Source organism: Rana temporaria, chromosome 8, assembly GCF_905171775.1.
Source record: "Rana temporaria chromosome 8, aRanTem1.1, whole genome shotgun sequence".
NCBI classification, from domain to species: domain Eukaryota; kingdom Metazoa; phylum Chordata; class Amphibia; order Anura; family Ranidae; genus Rana; species Rana temporaria.
In genome coordinates, this window is record NC_053496.1 from 111,226,551 (window position 1) to 111,247,318 (window position 20,768).

The following is a 20,768-nucleotide window of genomic DNA, read 5'->3' on the forward strand; positions in this document are numbered from 1 at the left end:
AAGAATAAAATAATGATAATTGCAATTTTTAATGCCACACGATATTAGGGCAGCAGTTTATTAAACTCATATTTTTTGTAAAAACATACACTAACGGTCATTTTAGAGCATATAAACACAATATATTACCCATTTGTTTTTAGTAAAATGTAGAAGATGAGGTTGTGTGAAATAAATAGATGACAAACATGTCAAGCCTTAAAATTGCTCACACCTATGAAGCAAGAACAAACCACAGTACACAAAGTTGTTTATAGTCAATGCTATAAAAGCCCTTACAGGTTGTCAATTTAGAGTTAACCTTGAATGATAACCCTAGTATTATTGTTTGGTCTGGCCTGCGCAATTGGCGTTGTCTACACAGGCACGCCCAATGTATGCATTTATGCTGGCATGTGCATGTATGTGGGAGCATGGGGCTTTAAAAAAATCCTATAATTTTTGTTCCACTTAACTTTATTGCTGAGTTGAGAGGTATCTTAATAAAGCACCGTCCTACCCCGAAGTGTCCTGGCGCGCTTACAAACACATACACATACTAGGGCCAGTTTATATACAGGATCTGATTAACCTACCAACATGTCTTTGGAGTGTGGGAGGAAACTGGAGTTCCCAGAGGAAACCCATGCAGGCACAGGGAGAACGTGCAAACTCCAGGCAGATGGTGTTGTGGTTGGGATTTGAACCAGCGACCCTTTTGCTGCTAGGTGAAAGTGCTAACCACTACACCACTGTACTGTCCCCATGATTGCTATCATGTAGAGGTGCGGGGGTGACTATATACCAGCATATTGGACAATACAGGTCCTGTTTATGGAGACATAAGGGCCCTGTCAGGTCCCCAATGTCACCTCTGCACCTTACTGAAACAAATCACACGTTGTAATTGGTCATTAAGTTCAGAGACTATGAGAATTGGTTGCCATAACCATGGAACTGATCAGATGACTTATAGTAGCTGAAATCACTTCTACAAGAAAGCCAAGAAGCCGACTCTCAGCTGGCCATATACAGTTATTTTTTTTCACAAACAAGGTGAATAGAGGAATCCCTCCCCACCAGGACATTGTGTTCTGACAGCGAAACACAATTCTAAAGGGAGACAGCAGGCAATGGAAACTTGTGAGTGGAAGATGATATTTTTACCTTTCCAATCGTGAGACCGTTATCCTAGATGAAGGTCTAGTATATATGTTAATGAAGACTGCCACCTGCAACAAACATGACATAGACCCCCCCCCCTCCCAATTCATAGCTCTTTAGGTCTGGTATGAATTTTAAAGGGGGACCATTCAACAAAAAAACACAAAAAACTACAGCATGCCCCCCCCCCCAAATAAATAAATAATCAAATTTGAGCATGCATCTTCATCATTGGGAGGTACCTTGCCAGGAGGGCAGTTCTGACAAAGTACCTTGATCCCATGTTGATGAGGACAAGGGCCCCCTCCCCACTACCCTGGGTTCCCTTATTTGAATGGATGCAGGGTACATAGTACCTCTACTTATTCACAAAAGATGTAGACAATAAACAAATATTTTTTTTATTAAAAAAATCCCCACAACGTATATTCACCGTCAATTATGTTGTCCAAAGATGTACTGTATATCCATGTCAATCAAGATGCCTTACTCCACACACATCTGGTCCCGCTGCTTCACTTCAAGTGAATGACAGGTCATTTGACATCTATAAAATACAATAAAGGGCAGGATCTACCATGTGGCATCATTACTTACTGCCAGGCTTTTTTTCTCAGAAAATAGGCGCAGGAACTCAACCATACCCCCCCTCCCCACACACACACTCATACCTTCCAAACCACATGAAATAGTGGGTATAGTGAAATCTTACTAATAGTGGGAAAGTTTTAAAGGGGCATTAAATACCAGGAGTGCATTATGTATAGAGTGCAGAGTTCAGTAGGGTTGCACACAGAGTGCAGAGTTTAGGGTTGTGCTACATACATAGTGCAGAGTTTAGGGGTGTGCTAAACACAGAGTGCAGAGCCTTCTCCCACAGCTAATTACCTCTACATCCTCCATCCACATCTCACCTTCACCTCCCTTCTTCCCTAGTACCTCCCTGCACACTGTAGGTGGCTCCACCTGTCTCATTTGAAGGGAGATCATCCAGTGGGGGTGTCAGCAGCCACACTGCATCCCAGGCACCTACATCTCCTAGGTCCCAATCCTGCCTTCAGTGGGAGCTTCTCAGGAGATCCGATCTTTGGGAGCCATTGGAAGACAAGCTGTCACTTGTGAACACAGAAGCTGGACTTCTGTGTTGACAAGTGATAGTGCTGAGCAGGGAGCAAAGGGCCCGCGCCAGAGGTGGTAGAACTGAGTTCCACCAAGTTCCAGCTGAAAAAAAGCCCTGCTTACTGTATATATTGAAATGACCACGTGTGTCCTTTATAAAAGGACTGATCAAAGACCATCTGTGTTTTTTTACTGTTTACTCTTTTTGTGAATGAACATGGGGGGCCATATCTGGGGTCCCCTTATTGTTGAAATGGGCTTCAAGATTCCAATTAGTCCCCTGCCTGCTGACCCCAACAAGCACCAGGCCAGAGTTATGGAGAATGGGACCTTGTCCTCATCAACATAGGGACAAGTTACTTTGTCAGAGGGATCACCCCTGGCAAGGTACCCCCCATGTTGAAGGCATGTGGCCTAAGATGGTGATTACGGTCACCATCTTAGGCCACGTGCCTTCACATTACGGTGACAATGGTTTAGGAGTTGGTTTGTTCTTGCTTCATAGGTGTGAGCAAAGTCCAAGAAGCTATAGCAGTAGAGGATCCCACTAAGCAGTAGGATAAGTAAACAAGCAGGTCACCCTGGTGGATGACGAGGGCTCACCCAAGTTGCAGGGTCTAAGCACTACCAGAATTCACCAGAGCTCCTGTGGCAGAGATGGGTTTTGCAAATATTAGCATCAGGTCGTTGTCCTCAGGATTGCCCCACCAGGTAGTAAGCAGGCCGGGGTCCAGTAGCAGATATAGCAGGTATGGATCATGCAGAAGCGTAGTCAATAAACAAGGTCAGTAACAAGTTGTTGAAGGTTGGGATCTAGCGGAAGCATAGTCAAGGAACAAGCCAAAGGTTGGTAATAAGTGGTAGTTGACATAAAGACAGCAGCAGGTACACAAAGGAGCAAGATATCGTCTGGCGAGTGCAAAATAATCTAGCACACAGAAAGTGCAGGAAGTTCATGGGAGTAGCAAAGAGTTCAAGGTTCACCAGAAACAAGAGACCAGGCAAGAAGGTCCAAAGCATCAGACAGGGAGCTGTCCAGCAACTCAGGTGGCTCAGCAAGAAGAGCCACTGCTGGGCACAACTGAGGTTATGGGTACAAATATCAGTCCTGACAATGGTTCAGGAGTTGGTGACACACACTTGTCCTCTCCTTTACTGGTCTGCATGGTCTAATAGAGGTCTTGTATGGGCATTTGGAGGGAACGCAATTATTTTTGCATGGGGTTTCCTCTCAAAATCCAAGCCAGAACCTTAGGGTCTAGTATACATTTTGGGGGCCCTCATACGTTTTGTTCATGCTTTATTGTGTGGGCTCTCCCTTAAATTAATACCAGACCTGAAGGGCCTGATATGAAATATGGTGGAACCCCACTCTATTTGTTTAAACTATCCCACCTCAATTGCTCGTGTAGCGCTACCCCCGCAGGAGCCGCTGGTTGTTTTGGGATTGGCGTATTAAGTTACCTCTTACCGTTGTCTAGGGGTGAAGTTGATGAGTAGATTAGTGAGCGAATGTCCAGTAATCAAATAAAGGTTTTCTCTGAATGCTTTATTTCCGGCCCAACATGACCAACATCAACATGAGGTAGGGAGAAAAGGTTGATGAAGCAAGAGAACTTTGCAGTATCAGGCCTGGATATGGAAAAGAGCAATCCTGCTTTTAGTAGTAGTAGATATAGTTTGTCGCCACTCTAGCCAGAGTGGGTGAAGTGCCCCCGGACAGACTCCTGTCACGAGTCTGGCAGCCAAAGTGTCACTTTAGGTTGCTGGGAGGAACAGGCCTCTGCCACAGGCCTAGTACTTGAATGAGCTGAATGAATTGAGCAAATCTTCCCAGTAAATTAAGTCAGGGTCACCGGGTGACAGTTGAAGTGTACCTTTCAATGTCCCGGTCACCAGATCCCTGATGGTTCGTTCAAGCCCTCTTGGACAACCTGCCTCCAGGTTCTCCTCAAGCCGAGGAGCTGCGAAGAACAAACAAAAACGGCATCCGCCACAGATATACTCTCCCCCAGCATGCTCCGTGAGGGAAAACTCCTCTAATTGGCTGCTGGGGAAAAGCTCTGCCAGAACCCCTCTAGCGCCAACTGTCGCCCAGGGATGGGATCGCATCCATGGAGCGCAGTCTGACCTACAGGACAGTTCTGGAATGACAGCAGCCCAAAATTTAGCAAATTATGAATGGGAGCAAAATAACTCTTCACTTTCCCCACTAACTTTAGCGTAGTGCCCATACTGAAAGTAAGGGGGCGCTACACTCACATAGCTGGATATTCCCGGTCATGTAAGTGTCTTTTCATCTCATTCTGCAGATACAAATGCACTGAAAATGCATGTGCAGTAACATGCATTTACATGTTTTTGCAAGTTGTGTTGCATTAATATACATTAATGTGTGTTGCAATGTGAACTTGCACATAGAAAACCATTATTTTCTCTGTGCCATTGCAGGGGACTGCTTTTATTCAATACAAAAAAATGCAGGTAACTGAACATGGTTTGATTAAGTCCTAAGTGAATAGGGCTGGTGATTTCACTGATTTGTCCTTGTTTACTGTGTGCACTGTGCAGCACGGCTCTCTCACTCGTGTCTCTCCTGAGAGAGCCGTGCTGCACAGTGCACACAGTAAACAAGGACAAATACAGTACTTCACCATGGAGCTATTATTTGTCCTTTTTCTTTGAATGTATGAGCGCATCTTCCTCATTGTATCTGAAGCTTTGGAGCAGCTGATGATTCGATCTGTGTAACCTGCTGGTTTATAGTCCACTTGAGAGGACTTTAAAACATCTCTGGGCCCTTACTGACCGCGTAAAAAACGGTCAGTGGATCTGGTAAGCAGATTGAAATACCATCACACGGGTGTTTTCTCTTGGTGGAAGATTAGGAATTTCGTTTGTTTCACTTTTGGATTTTTTTCACAGATTTTTCTCAATATTGTTATCATCACCTATATTCAACCATTGATTGGTGGAGGATCAGCAAAAAAACTTTTTTCATATTTTTTTCTTTTTCACTTTTGGACATTATATGAAATCTTTTTCAATATTTTCTGCTGTTTTATCACGTCACAAATTCTTTGAATTTTCATATGTTACCTGGTTCATTCACTTTTTATTTCATTTACATCAGCGCTGTACCTTCTTTTTTATTTACGTTTCTTTTGCTTTGGGTATTATGAGCAATAGGTACTAGCTGCTTTTGTCACTTATTTTCATTTAATTATCACGCACTAGCGCAGTGTTTTCCTTTGGTTTTTTCCTAAGGAATTTTTACATATCAAATACAACCCCAAAAACATGACCATAATGACATAGCCTGGCACAGGGCAGCCATCACAAATTTTGGGGCCCCTTACACAGCTTTAGGCAGGGCCCCCTGTCTCCTGCTGCGAGATGATAAGTGGGGGGGGAGGGGTTGTGGTAACGAAAGTGTCCTCTCTTCTCTTCTCTTGGTGCTGACGAACAAAACAATGTCAAGTCAAGTCTTCTCTTCTCTCTCCTGCCACGAGTTGCTAAAGTTAGAATACAACTAAAAAAAATAAAATAAAAACGGGGGACGGGCCCCTGCTGTAATTTGCTAAAGGGGGGGGGTCAGACGAAAGAAAAAAAAAACTGAGGGGGGGGGGGGTGGGGGTTCTGGGCGAGGCAATCCTGCTGCAAATTCCTAAAAATGGGGGGGAGGCAGACGGAAAAAAAAACTTACAATGTGTAATGCCTGAACCCCCCTGATGGCGGCCCTGGCTTGGCAAGGCAAGTCTAGTAGTGCTTGATCAATAAGCACCTATTGCTGCTAAAATGATCTGAAAAACATTTTTCTGTGGTGCACTGAGGCTCTGAGATGCTGAAAAATAGTTTGATGAGCTACTGAGGAAAATGAAGGATACAAGTTGATTTCATGAGCTGATGCTCCCCCTTCTTCCCTGACAGCTTCTTTCCACAGCACTTGTCCTTAGTAATGTACTGGCTATGCTAAGACCTGTTTTGCTAGGTCTCCCTGATATAGATTTATTTTATGTTTAGATTAATTACTGTAGGAAGGTCTCTGGGGGTAGCCACCAAAATGTTGCTATGGGTCTTGTGATCTGTAGTTACACCCCTGAATTATTTTTAAAAAGGTGTCCACTTTGATCTAACATTTGAACTGACATTCTTATGTGCAGAATCTGAGCATATACATTTTTACTTCAAAGAATCAATTTGACTTGACATTCATCATTAATTCTCCAGCTGCAATTGTCAGAAACACTCTTTACGACTGAATTAGTTACATGAATACTGAAACTCTTTATTGCTATTCTTCTTTTAATGTACACATGGTAATTTTACATCTATGATTAGCATGCAGTCTCATGCACCACTGATTTACTGAAATCAAGTTATTTCAGTAATTAGAAATTGACATCGAATAGGACAAAAATAAAGGACTGAATTTGCCTTGTTCTGTACATCATTCACTACACAGATTGCAGATTTCATACACACAAGTGGGGCACGCACAAGCCTGTTATTCCATTAAAGTACTAAGCTTTTGTGGTATAAGGATGGCCAAGTATAACAAGTTCAACTTATTTAAAAAGCAGACACAATTTTGTCTCAGACATCTAGAGGATGCAGAGAAGGGACAGAAAGGGTGGGGGCAGACAGAATAATACTCACTTTGTCAGAGATTTGCCACAGCCAGGGCCGCCATCAGGGGGGTACAGGCAGTACACCTGTAAAGGGCCCGGATGGTAACCCCCTTGAAAAAAAAAACGTTTTTTTGTATTATACATTTTAAAAAATCGCCTTCCCACTAATGCATTTTATGCTACGGTAAATATATGGAAAGGAGAGCCACGAGACATTTCTGTTTTTTTAGAGTTCATAAAATAGCCCATGTGTATGTCTTTGTGGCATGCTTCGATTTTGAGGTCTGGAATTTGTTTTCTTTCCTCCTTCAATCAGCACTTATTTTTCCTACGATGAAATAGTAAGTGCTTTATTGTTTTGTAACTGTACGAGTGGCTTAAGAAAGCCTTTCTGAGGATCTGTAAACTCTTCCAGTCAGATCAAAATTTATGCCAAGGTTTTCAGGTTTGTTAGCTCCTTCATACAGTGTCCCTGGAGGACACTTATATACCAAACACAAATTGAGATAAACATATATTATACAGTGAGTTCATTAAAAGTCCTAGTCCAGGTTGAAATGTTGAAAAACAAATTAGCAATTCACTACTGGGAAATTTAAAAAGAATTGCCACTTAGATGAAACGTGCATTTAAAACAAGGCCAGCAATAAGGCAATAAAATCCACACATTAGTGTGATACCAAGCCCTTAAATAATAATTAGATGATTCAAAGAAACACATTTTATAAATGTTTCAATGTGTTCTAATGAGATTTCTATTTTATGAACTCTAAGAAAACAGAAATGTCTCGTGGCTCTCCTTTCCATATATTTACCGTAGCATAAAATACATTAATGGGAAGGCGATTTTTTAAAATGTATAATACAAAAATGTTTACTATTTGCTTTTTATTACTCTTCAAAGTTTTCCCTTCTACAAGGCAAGATTTTTTTCAAGCATTTTACAAGTATTCACAACATATGCTATGACTTGAAAATTAGCTATATACACTAAATATTAATAATAATATAGCGCCAATAACAGCGATGCCGCTGTGTCTAAGCGCTGATAATGGTTGTCATTATTACCCAACTCAATGGTACTCATTTTACCAACCTCAGAAGGATGAAAGGCTGAGAGGACCCCACCGGGATCGAACCTGCAACCCTTGGGACACAGGCCATCACAGACTGCTGCAAAGGAGCATTAGCCCCCTGCGCTATCTTACTTAGAGTAAGTATATATTGTAACTCATAGAAAATGGACATTATAAAACACTTTTTGAAAAGCTTTTTTTTTTTTAATCAAGGGATTTGCATATCTGTGTACTAAGAGAATGGCTTTTGGGGTAAAAAAAAAAAAAACAACATTTGTAGAAGGCCCCTTTCACATGAATTTTCTTATCAGGTCTGCCTGATCTGATGGTCTATTCACCCCTATGGACCGGTGGGGGTAAATGAACTTGGGTCCGTTTACACCTGCCTACTTCCAATAGAATCTTGTCCTCATAAAAAAAAAGGCAGGGGATACATCCTCCTCCGTCCAGGTGGATCAGAGGGAAGGTGGATGTAAATAAACAGCGGAGTCTGTTTTCACCCAGCCACCCATAGAGCAGATTGGGTTCTGTCCATGTCCACTTAATTTCTACATAATAGACACAAACATGTCAACTGCCCCCACTGCTTTGATTAGTGGACAGATCCTCTGCTGATTAAAACAGATTACCAGTGTGAAAGGGCCCTTACAGTATTTTTACTTGTACATAAAGACCTACTGCCCAAATCTGCAAACAGAGCACACCTCCACAAATGTCTAGGTTTAAGAAAAGACACCTTAAAGTGTCTACTATAAATTCTGCTGCTCAAATACGTAATCATATACACTTTATTATCTTTTATAGTCCTGTACCTGTACTTTTACCTGTATAGTCCTGTGTTATAGTTTGTGACTTTTTGCTTGAAAATGCCTAAAAATACTTTAACCACTTAAGGACCCCTTCACGCCGATATACGTCAGCAGAATGGCACGGCTGGGCACAATCACGTATCTGTACGTGTCTCTTTAAGCCCAGCCATGGGGTCGCGAGCGCGCCACTGGTGGCTTGCTCGCTACCCGGTCCTAAGCTCCGTGACCGCGGGACCTGCGGGACCCGCGGACCCGATCGCCGCCGGTGTCCCACGATTGGTCACCGGAGCTGAAGAATGGGGAGAGGTGTGTGTTAACACACCTTCCCTGTTCTTCACTGTGGCAGTGTCATTGATCGTCTGTTCCCTGATATACGGAAAAAAAGATCAATGATGTCACACGTCCAGCCCCACCCCCTACAGTTAGAAACAAATATGAGGTCACACTTAACCCCTACAGTGCCTTCTAGTGGTTAACTCCTAAACTGCAATTGTCATTTTCACCGATGGCCGATATGTCCGCCATAATGTCGCTGTCACGGAAAAAATTGCTGATCGCCGCAACCTGTTTTGTCATATACAGTATGAGAGGTTACAGCAGTATGCTGAACCTGCATGGGATAGCGCAGAGGGAGAAGTGGGCTGCCGCGCTCCGGGGGTAGTAACAGCATCTGATTGGTGAGGTGCGGCAGCCCCCTTCCCTGATAGGTCCGTTCGCGTGAGGCATTGCCCGCGCTGAGCGAGCCTATATAGGGGAGCGGCTGAGGCGATTCGCTCAGTCACGTCTCCTGACGAGCAGCGACGCCCGCCTCTCCCTCTCTCTCTCAGGATGAAGCGCGGGATTCCGGACAGCCGTGAGGAGCTTCTATGCAGACTCCTTGAAAAGGCTGAGAGCAGGGGAGGGGAGGAGTGGTTGAGGCGATGCCTGTCAGAGGAGGGTGGCTCTGCCTCGTCCGTTCCCAGCCCAGCTGCAGTACCAGCAACGATCGAGGGCGCCCCCAGGAAACAGCCTGGGAGAAAGAAGAAATTTAAAACCAACAATTTAGCTCCTCAAGCTGAGGGAGCAGCAACAAGAAGTGCTTCTTGCCAGCAAGGGAGCAGCGCTGCCTCTTCCCCCCCTCCTGGGGATTTGGGTGAGCATGTTTTACCTGAAGTTGTGTGTAGAAATGTTAACCAGTTGTCTACATTTTCCAGTCTGATTGAGTCTTTATCTGTCATTGTGCAGCAGTTCAAAGGGGCACATAGTCATGGTGCGGATTTTGTTTCACAAAATGTCAATATGTATTTACAACCAGGTGAGAGTCTGAGTACTAAGACATGCACAGCAAGTCAGAGTGCACAGGAGGCTGGTGCTGGAAATAGCGATAATGTTATTGACATGGAGGAGGTTGGTGTGGTGTGGCATGAGGCTGGTAATCCCTCTCTGCTAGATAAAGATGCTACTGTCAAATCAAATGTGAGATGTCCCTCTATACATAATACGTTACCCCTCAGAGCTTCTGCTGCTTTGGTCAGTGAGTCATCCTTTAAGGAACCCCTCCCTTGCAGTTTATCCCCGCTGGGTTTTCATCTGTCAAAATCAGTCAAAGAAAAAATTTGGAGGGGTGAATATCTGGACATGTTATCATTATTGCAGTCTTCCAAGGAATTCTTGGCTAAGTCTGACAGACAGTCCAGCGAAAGAACGGAGGAGGATAGAAGGAGAGCGGTACCCAAGACCTTCCAAAACTGGCTGCAAGCATTCTGTATTTATGCAGCAGTTATGGGCGAGCGTTTCCCTGGGAAGTGTTCGGGTTTATTCCAACACCTGGATATCATTGCGGAGGCCTTTCGCCACTTTGGCGGCTCCGCATGGTTCTCCTATGACGAGAATTTTCGTCAAAAATTGGCTGTTTACCCCTCGCTGCACTGGGGGGCTAAAGACGTGGGTTTATGGTTGAACCTTATGCTGCCACCAAGGCCCCAGTTCACCCCTCGTCCCTTGCCTAATGCTCAGAGTCCGGTTCGGAAGGGTGTATGCTTTGCATTTAATGAGGGTCAATGTAAATTCTTATTAAATTGTAGATACAGACATGAGTGTTCTTATTGTGGTGGCACTCACGCGGCGAGCAGATGTTTTCGTAAAGCTGCCGCAAGTTCCTCTCATACAGGACCCAAGGACACACATGGGAAAGGCCCCGACTCCGGTGAGCCTGGCAAAAATGCGCCCCTGGCTCGAGCGCTATCCAGACCTCAGGATGGCGGCTCTTCTAACTGAAGGCTTTGCGAATGGTTTCTTAGTGCCATCCTTTAAGGGCCCAGGGTGTGTACCAGTAAAGAATTTAGTATCCGTATCCATGCACTCTACCATAGTAGTTGAAATTTTTTTCAAAGAATTGTCTGAGGGTAGGGTTGCTGGTCCCTTTAATGACCCGCCATTTTCTAATTTTCGGTTGTCCCCGTTAGGCATTGTACCCAAAAAGGAGGAAGGGGCGTTCAGACTGATCCACCACCTATCTTATCCTCCGCATTCGTCACTCAATGACGAAGTTGCCTCTGTGGAGGCCCCGGTCTGCTACGCCTCATTTGATGAGGCTCTGTGTCTTTTGAGACAGGCAGGACAATGGGCTGTGCTAGCGAAGGCTGATATTAAGTCGGCTTTCCGCCTTCTTCCCGTGCCCACAAGGTTTCAATTCATTGGGGTTTCAATTTTTGAATCAATATGAATCAATATTATTTCCACAAATGTATGCCAATGGGGTTTTCACTGTCTTGCTTTTATTTCGAGGCCTTTTCCTCCTTTTTACACTGGGTCGTGTCGGTCATTATCCCTCAGGGCCTCATCCTACATTATCTAGATGACTTCTTGTTTTTAGGTCCCCGGGGGTCGTCAGTGTGTATGGATTCTTTACAGGTTTTCTTTGACGTTTGTCATGACTTTGGAGTGCCATTGGCACATGAGAAGACAGTTTTTCCCACTACGGTTATCGAATTTTTGGGTATTACTGTTGACTCTGAACGAATGGAATTCAGGTTGCCACAGCAGAAGATACAAAAGATGAAGTCAATGATTGCAACCTTTCTTGTAAGTAAGAAGGTGTGCTTAAAGGAGGCACAGTCTTTGCTGGGGCTTTTTGCTTTTGCGGCCAGAGTCATCCCTATGGCGAGGGTTTTTTCACGCAGGTTCTCGTTAGCCATAAAGGGTATGGTGAACCCTTACGCTCATTTCCGGATTTCAAAAAGCATCAAGGATGATCTAAGAATATGGGATGCTTTTTTAAATGAGTTTAATGGCTCCTCGGCCTGGCAAATAGACTTTATTAATAGTTCACAGATGGAGTTCTTCACTGATGCAGCTGGCTCTTCTGGGTTCGGGGCTTTCTTGAATGGGCGCTGGTGCGCCCAGTCCTGGCACTCTGATTGGCTCCAGAAGGATATACTTCAAAATCTAGTTTTGTTAGAACTTTTTCCAGTGATAGTGTCGGTGGTTGTTTGGGAAGACATCTTTAGGAATCGTAGAATTTTAGTTCATACAGATAATAAAGGTGTCTTTTTTGCCATCAATACTCTGTCCTCTAAGTCTGATCCCGTTCTGAAGTTATTACGTTTCCTTGTACTACATTGTATGAACTGTAACATATGGTTGAGAGCTGAGCATATTGCAGGTAAAGAAAATAACATAGCAGATTCTTTATCTCGTTCACAGTTCAAGAGATTCCGAGAGTTGGCGCCATCAGCGGATCAACGTGGCACCCCTTGCCCAGACTTCCTCTGGGGCTTAATTTGGGAATAATATTCCGGAATCTCAAGGCTTCAGTAGCAGAAAACACCTGGAGGGATTATAGGCTTTCATGGCACAAATGGTGCTCGTTCTGTCAACCATTGGGTTTGGATCCATTATCTGTATCTTCTTACGTGGCTTTGTCTTTTTTGTCCTTTCTCATTCAATCTAATCTTTCTCCGGCTTCTATAGGTAAAATATTGGCGGGAGTTTCGTTTTTCCTTAAGTTTGCAGGCCTTCCTCCGCTTACTTCTTTCTTTCAGGTCACCCAAGTTCTGAAAGGCCTTAAGAGGTCTAGGCCCTCTACGGATAATAGGCGTCCCATATCTATTCCCCTTTTGATCGACCTTCTGGGGATTCTCCAAGATGTCTGCTCATCTAGTTTCGAGTCTTTTCTTTTCAAGGCCGCTTTTGCTATCGCATTCTTTGGAGCCCTCAGGTTAGGCGAGTTCACAGCAGCAAACAGAAACTCTTTTTCATTTCTTCGTTTTTCTCATGTCCAGTTTGACGACGGTTCGATTCGCCTTTTTTTGTCCAGGTCCAAGTCCTCTCAGGTTGGTCAGTGGTTTTCCCTATCTAGATCTCCTAATGAGGCTATTTGTCCTGTGTTTCATGTTCGTAATTATCTTTCGGTCAGACCATTTGGTATCGATTCCTTTTTCATCCACGAGGACTTGTCATCGTTAACAAGGTATCAGTTTTCAGCTGTGCTGGCCTCCTGTTTGAAGCGTTTGAACTTAGCTGGATATCATTTTTCTTCCCATTCTTTCAGAATTGGGGCGGCCACCACAGCTGATTCCCTAGGTTTTTCGGAGAGTAGGGTTAAGAAGGTGGGTAGGTGGGGCAGCAATAGATATAAGTTATATGTCCGTCCCAGTCTTCTAACTCTATGATTTTCTTTTCAGATTTGTCCAGGAAAATCGCTTGGGTCATAGGTCACTCCTACGTGTTTTGGGCTTACAAGCACTCTGGATCCAGATCATACTCTGCAAACTTGGGACTGGATCCTGATTTATTTCTAATTTTGTGGTCAGGTGTTAGAGGTATGCGGTGGCGCAATGTGAAAGACCACCTAGTTTATTTGTCCTCTATCTGGCCCCAACCCCAAGTGATAGTTATCCACGCAGGGGCGAATGACTTGGGTAAGTTTAACACATGGGACTTGTTATGTGAGATGAAAAGGGATCTCCATTCCATAGCCCTAATGTTCCCGGGGACTGTGTTAGCATATTCTGAGATGGTTCCCAGGCTGTTATGGTCGCCGCATGGCACCCTTTTTTACATGGATAGGATCCGTAGACGCCTTAATAGGACAATCCATGGTTTTATGCCTTCAATTGGTGGCTCTTCCTTCCGCCATTTCGAGTTAGAGGGTTTTTTGCCCGGGTTGTTTCGGGAAGACCAGATTCACCTGTCAGGCATAGGCCTGGACATTTTTAATATGGGCATCCAGAACATGGTCGAATCAGCCACGGTGGTGGGGGGGGCCTCGGCCAACAGCTTCGCGGTTGGCCTCGGCCGGTGGGGAGTAGTCGTCCAGCTTTTGCTGGATGGACAGCAATTAATTTGATTTTAAAGTTTTAAGTTTAGCCAAGATGGCCTTTTGTAATTTAATTTATTTATTGAGAATTTTTTGTAACCCCACCCCCACATTTTATGGATGACACCGTGGCCAATTTTACCAAAGCTAAATAAAAAAATGTTGTATCAAATTGTTGTTTGGTCTCTTTATTAATACCTCTGTACTAGCCCATGAGAGGTTACAGCAGTATGCTGAACCTGCATGGGATAGCGCAGAGGGAGAAGTGGGCTGCCGCGCTTCGGGGGTAGTAACAGCATCTGATTGGTGAGGTGCGGCAGCCCCCTTCCCTGATAGGTCCGTTCGCGTGAGGCATTGCCCGCGCTGAGCGAGCCTATATAGGGGAGCGGCTGAGGCGATTCGCTCAGTCACGTCTCCTGACGAGCAGCGACGCCCGCCCGCCCACCCTTCCCTGTCATGTTTGTCATAATAAGTCATGTTGTCGTCCGCATTGGGGGAGTAGTCGTCCAGCTTTTGCTGGATGGACAGCAATTAATTTGATTTTAAAGTTTTAAGTTTAGCCAAGATGGCCTTTTGTAATTTAATTTTTTTATTGAGAATTTTTTGTAATCCCACCCCCACATTTTATGGATGACACCGTGGCCAATTTTACCAAAGCTAAATAAAAAAATGTTGTATCAAATTGTTGTTTGGTCTCTTTATTAATACCTCTGTACTAGCCCATGTATATATATTGTTTATTCTTTCAAATGTATGTCCAGCCAAATATATATATATATATATATATATATATATATATATATTGTGGATAGGGGTTAGAATTGGGGTTTGAGGCTTGGTTCACACTGCTGCGATGCGAGAACCCATGCAAATCCAGTACGAGTTCCCGTTTAACATACAACTCGCAGGCAGTTCACACTGTACTATGCGAACCGCTGCAGGTGTCAATACAAATCAATGACACCCCCAGATCGGTTTGCATATTGCATTGCAAACTGTTAATTAGGTGTGAACATCCATGCGATTTGATTCTGGTGCAGACCAAAAAAAATGGGTCCTGCACGACTTTGGTGCGAATACGATGCAAATTCAGCCATACAATCTGTATGGCTGAATTTGCATCCTACAGGCATCACATGTGATTTGCGCCACCGTGCAGTGCGAGTCGCATGCAATGTCTGACATCACAGCAGTGTGAACCCAGTCTTACTGCTATTCAGGACTCCATTAGAGAGATTTCCCTTCACTTCTTGTTTCTCTAACAATGGTTTCACTAGACCAGAAGTGAGGAACAATCTGCAACAGGAAAATAGACAGCAACACAGGTGTTCTTGTCTTCCACTATTTCACCAAAAAAAAAAAAAAAAAAAAAAAAATATATATATATATATATATATATATATATATATATATATATATATTTTCTGGGTTAACATTTGAGATTTACCTTTACCCTCACTTTCCAGTTAAAGGAATTGGAAGTATGTGTGTATGTGCACACATACACTTGTTAGGAACACAGTTAACTCTTTCATTCCTCCCCTGATCAACCTCGTTACCTAGCCAGTGCCATTAGAACAGTGACAGTGTGTACAGTATTATCACTAATCACTTTATTAGTGTCACTAGCGATGTCAGATTGTGTCAGTCTGAGTCAATCAGCATCTCTCCCAGCCAGTGTCAGTTAGCACCAGTCCCTTACTATCATAGTCACACTATAAGTTGCTGATCACAGTCATTACTAGTATAATGTCTGTCTGGGTCTGTATCCTGGTCATGGTCAGAACTATACTAGTGTCCTCAATAGTATAGTGTCCCCAAAAATGCAATGTTATCAGGATCAGTCCTGATCACTGCCAGTACTTGTGGCATGCAGGAGAATACATTATTTATATTTCGGGCTAATTTATGAAGAGATTTGATTTTATTGGATATGTTTTATAACAGAAATTAGAAAATATCCCTTTTGTTCAAATTTTCTTTTTCCTTCATATGATAAAAAATATGGAGAATAAATATTACCAAAAAAACCCTCTATTTGTGTGGAAACATTATATTACTTACATTTGCATACAGTGATGCATGACCGAACAATTGCCAGTTAAAGTAGAATAGTGTGTATCATAAGAGCAAGTTTCTAAATAAAAACAAGAGATAAAAAAAATAAATACAATTTACTGAATATAAAGTAGAACAGTGCTAAAAATGGTCTGGTCATGAAGGGGATTAAACCTTCCAGAGGTCTCGTAGTTAACCACCTCAATACCGGGCACTTTCACCTCTTTCCTGCCCAGGCCATTTTTCATCTTTCAGCACTGTCGCCCTTTGAATAACAATTGTGTGAAAAAATTTAATTTGTTTTAAAAGCCTTTTGACTTTAGAACCACCTTAATAAAGCTTACCTACCTCATCAAGGTGGTAGTAGTAAACTGATAGAGGTTCTAAACAAAATGTGTCTGTTGCAGTCTGTGTCCCAAATGAGACATTTTCCCAATAGCAACACAGAATACAATAAAGGGTTTTATGCCTTCTCCACTCTGTCCAAAACATTAAAAAGTGTTAGCAGGAGATTGATATTAAGGCCAAAATTCAACTGAAACGTTTTTTTTCATTTTGGATAGAACTTAAAAAATATATACAGAAAAAAATGGGATTTTAAAGGTGCCGACACAAACATTTGCTTTACATCTCTCAGTGGCCGGAGTTTTACTGCCCATGTAACTCTAATCGAACCCTTCTCCACTTTATCAAAAACAAAAAAAGTCTTGGCTGGAGTTCAGCTTTATTCTTTTCCGGCGATGGGAAAACAAACATTACTTTTTATTATTCTCTGCATCAAAGCTAATTTCTTTTAATTTCACAGCAATTTTACTGCTAGTATGCAGTTTATCTTAAGTGATTATAATAATGATCTTTATAGATACTAAAAAGCATTTTAAGTGGGTGGATTTATGATTCTTTGAAAGTTTAATCTGTTTGTTTTTTTAAACGTTTTTGTAAATAAAATATAAGTAAACATGATAGAGTAATCTGTGTATTTAGAGAACACAAAGGGCCAGATTCACAGAAGAAGTACACCAGAGTATCTACTGATACTCCGGCGTACTTTCAAATTTGGCACGTTGTATCTTTAGTTTGAATCCTCAAACCAAGATACGATGGCTTCTGGCTTCGATCTGACAGGCGTACGGCTTCGTACGGCTTCGGATCGTAGGTGCAATACTTTGGTGCCCGCTGGGTGGTGTTCTGCTTTTCCCGGCGTATAGTTAAAGCTGCTATTTGGTGGAGTATAGATAGACTTGCCATGTTAAGTATGGCCGTCGTTCCCGTGTCGAATTTTGATTTTTTTTTTTGCGTAAGTCGTCCGTGAATAGGAAAGGACGTAACTCACGTCTACGTTAAAAAAATGACGTCGGTGCGACGTCATTTCGCGCAAAGCACGGTGGGAAATTTAGAAACGGAGCATGCGCAGTAGGTTCGTCGCGGGAACGCGTCTAATTTAAATGATCCACGCCCCCTACCCGGATCATTTGAATTAGGCGGGCTTGCGCCTGAGGGATTTACGCTACGCCGCCGCAACTTTACAGGCAAGTGCTTTGTGAATCAAGCACTTGCCCGTGAAACTTGCGGCGGCGTAACGTAAATGCGATACGTTACGCCACCGCAGATGTACCTGAATCTGGCCCAAAGACTTGAGAAAAGGATTTATTTACAAGCCTGCAGAAGCATGTTTTATAACACAGAGCTGATTTGGTCTTCAATAGATGTTCATTAAGAGTTTCAAGAGGAATACATGTAAGCAGTAACTATAACAATGAAAGACCACCAAGGCACAAACAGTATCATACATAAATTACACTGGCTTGGATTTCCCAAAAAAGTCAAGCATGTTTGTAAAATCATACAAGGTGTGGAGTAAAAGTCACCCGCTGGAGGAGTGACCCAGAGATAACCGTCCTCATATTTGGTAGAAGGAGAGGTAGTGGTGGTTATTTTCTTTACCCCAATACAGAAAAAAAGGGGGGTGGTAAGGTAAATGGGGGATAGGATAGGGTGAACATAGGGTGGACACTCTTTGGATTCTTAAAAGTGAAGGAGCTGTGATCAAAATAAGGTAATAGGAAATTATTTTACGAATAGGACCCATACGGTGTTGAATTTCACTATGGTGTTGTTCAGCTTTGATTTTTTTTTTATTGGTTAACCAATGTCCATGTGAGAATGCTTTATGCTTTCATTCAAAATTAAGATTTATTCATGGCCATGAAGAAATAGGAAAAAAGGGGGTAAGGGAAATGGGGACACAGTCTGTGTTCCTAAAAGTGAAGGAGCCGATGATCAACATTATGTGGGAAGTTTTTTTTACCAATTAGACCCATGTGGTGTTGTTCCTTTTGAATTTTTTTTTTGTTGGTTGACCATGGTTTTTATCTCATGAAAATTAAGATTTCTTCTTGGCCATGAAGAAATAGGAAAAGAAGGGGATAAGGGAAATGGGGGAAATCGGGTGGACACTATCTGGGTTCCTAAAAGTGAAGGAGCTGGTGATCAAAATTGGTGGAAGTTATTCACCAATGAGACCCATATATCAAGAGCAGTAAGCATGTGGAATTCTCTTCCGCAGGCAGTGGTTTCAGCAGGGAGCATGGATAATTAAAAATAATGGTTTTAGTGGCGCTATTTGGTCGCTAGTGGGGCGCTTTTAACCTCCGCTAGCGGCGTCCGCAAGGCACAACTGCAGAGGCGCTTTGCCAGAGGTTTGGCGATGCTGCCCATTGATTTCAATGGGCAGGGGCACTTTAGGAGCGGTGTATTTACCACTCCTACAGCACCTCAAAGATGTGGCTAGCAGGACTTTTTTTACCGTCCTGCTAGTGCACCGCTCCAATGTGAAAGCCCTCTGGCTTTCACACTGGAGTGAAAGGAGCGGCTTTTTTAAGGGCACTTTTCAGGTGCTTATTTTTAGCGCTATAACGCCTGCAAAGCGCCTCAGTGTGAAAGGGGTCTATATGACTAAGAATTCAAAGTGAACACATCTTTATTTTATTCACTGAGGTAAGTGAACATTTCATTTTCAAAGTAAATATTCTCTGCTAGTAAATAATCCTCTTTGGGCCTGATTTAGTATCTGGTCTGTAATTTCATTGTTGGAGCCCACTGGTATAAATGACCTCTGGTTTGCTGTTTTCCACATAAAATAACCTCAAGCAATTTGTATTATTTATGAAAATCCTGTATATTGTTTCTGTACAACTGTCAACAAAAGTTTGACTTATTGGCATTATCTATAAACATGTTAGGTTTTCGAGTTTAAGATAACAGCATAAAACATGTCAATATTTTAGAAAATAATGAAACCTTGGAAAGGTTTTCTGCGGAAAGATAGACACCTTCTACGTGTTTTTCTTTTAAAGTGGTGTCATTGGATTTTCTAATTTAGGGAGCCAATGCCAGACCATTATTTATAGCAGTGTAAATTCATAGAAGAATTGTCAAATGCCAATCTTTCCAAAATGAAAGATAAAACTTTTCAAACCTGGGTGTCTTGCAAAATAGACTGATTAAGATTTGCTACCTGTAGGTTAACTCATAATTTATGGAAAAGCTTCAAACAGCAGTAGGATCAGACTTATTTTAATAGAGTGCATGCATGCTATGCATTAAAGGGGTTGTAAAGGTTCGTCTTTTGTTTTCTAAATTGGTTCCTTTAAGCTAGTGCATTGATGGTTCACTTACCTTTTTCTTCCATTTCCCTTCTAACTGTTTTTTTTCTTTGTCTGAATTTCTCACTTCCTGTTTCTCCTCAGTATGCTTTCCACAATCATCCGAACGGTGGAAAGTCACTTAGAACAGCTTACTGAACACTTCACTGAGGAAGAACAGGAAGTGAGAAATTCAGACAAAGAAAACAAAGAAAAAAAACATTTAGAAGGAAAATTGAAGGAAAAGGTAAGTGAACCAACAATGCACTAGCTTAAAAGAACCAATTTAGAAAATAAAAAACAAACCTTTACGACCCCTTTAAGTAAGTATAACAGTAAAGGTATTCATTACCTCTCACAAATATCACAGTACTCCCCCTGCCATTGCCTTCATCAGCTTTTCATTTCAGAAGGACAGAGCCATCTTGTTTCCCCACATCATCCAGGGTAAGCATCTACTTCCTCAACTGAAATTCTGACTTAACCACTTCCCGACCGCCGCATGTACATATACGTCGGCAGAATGGCACGTACAGGCACATTGGCGTACCTGTACGTCCCTGCCTAGACGTGGGTCGGGGGTCCGATCGGGACCCCCCCCGCTACACGCGGCGGTCTGGTTCCCTCGGGGAGCGATCCGGGACGACGGCGCGGCTATTTGTTTTTAGCCGCTCCGTCGCACTCGCTCGTCGGAGCTGAAGAACGGAGAGAGCCGTATGTAAACACGGCTTCCCCGTGCTTCACTATGGCGCTGCATCGATCAAGTGATCCCCTTTATAGGGGAGACTCGATCGATGACGTCATTCCTACAGCCACACCCCCTACAGTTGTAAACACACACTAAGTGTACACTAAATCCTACAGCGCCACCTGTGGTTAACTCCCAAACTGCAACTGTCATTTTCACAATAAAGAATGCAATTTAAATGCATTTTTTGCTGTGAAAATGACAATGGTCCCAAAAATGTGTCAAAATTGTCCGAAGTGTC

The 20,768-nt window shown here is 42.8% G+C and overlaps 1 pseudogene; it reads left to right on the forward strand.

Annotated features, from left to right (window-relative positions):
• Positions 1–20,768, forward strand: part of LOC120910434 — a 93,366-nt pseudogene that overhangs the window by 5,164 nt on the left and 67,434 nt on the right.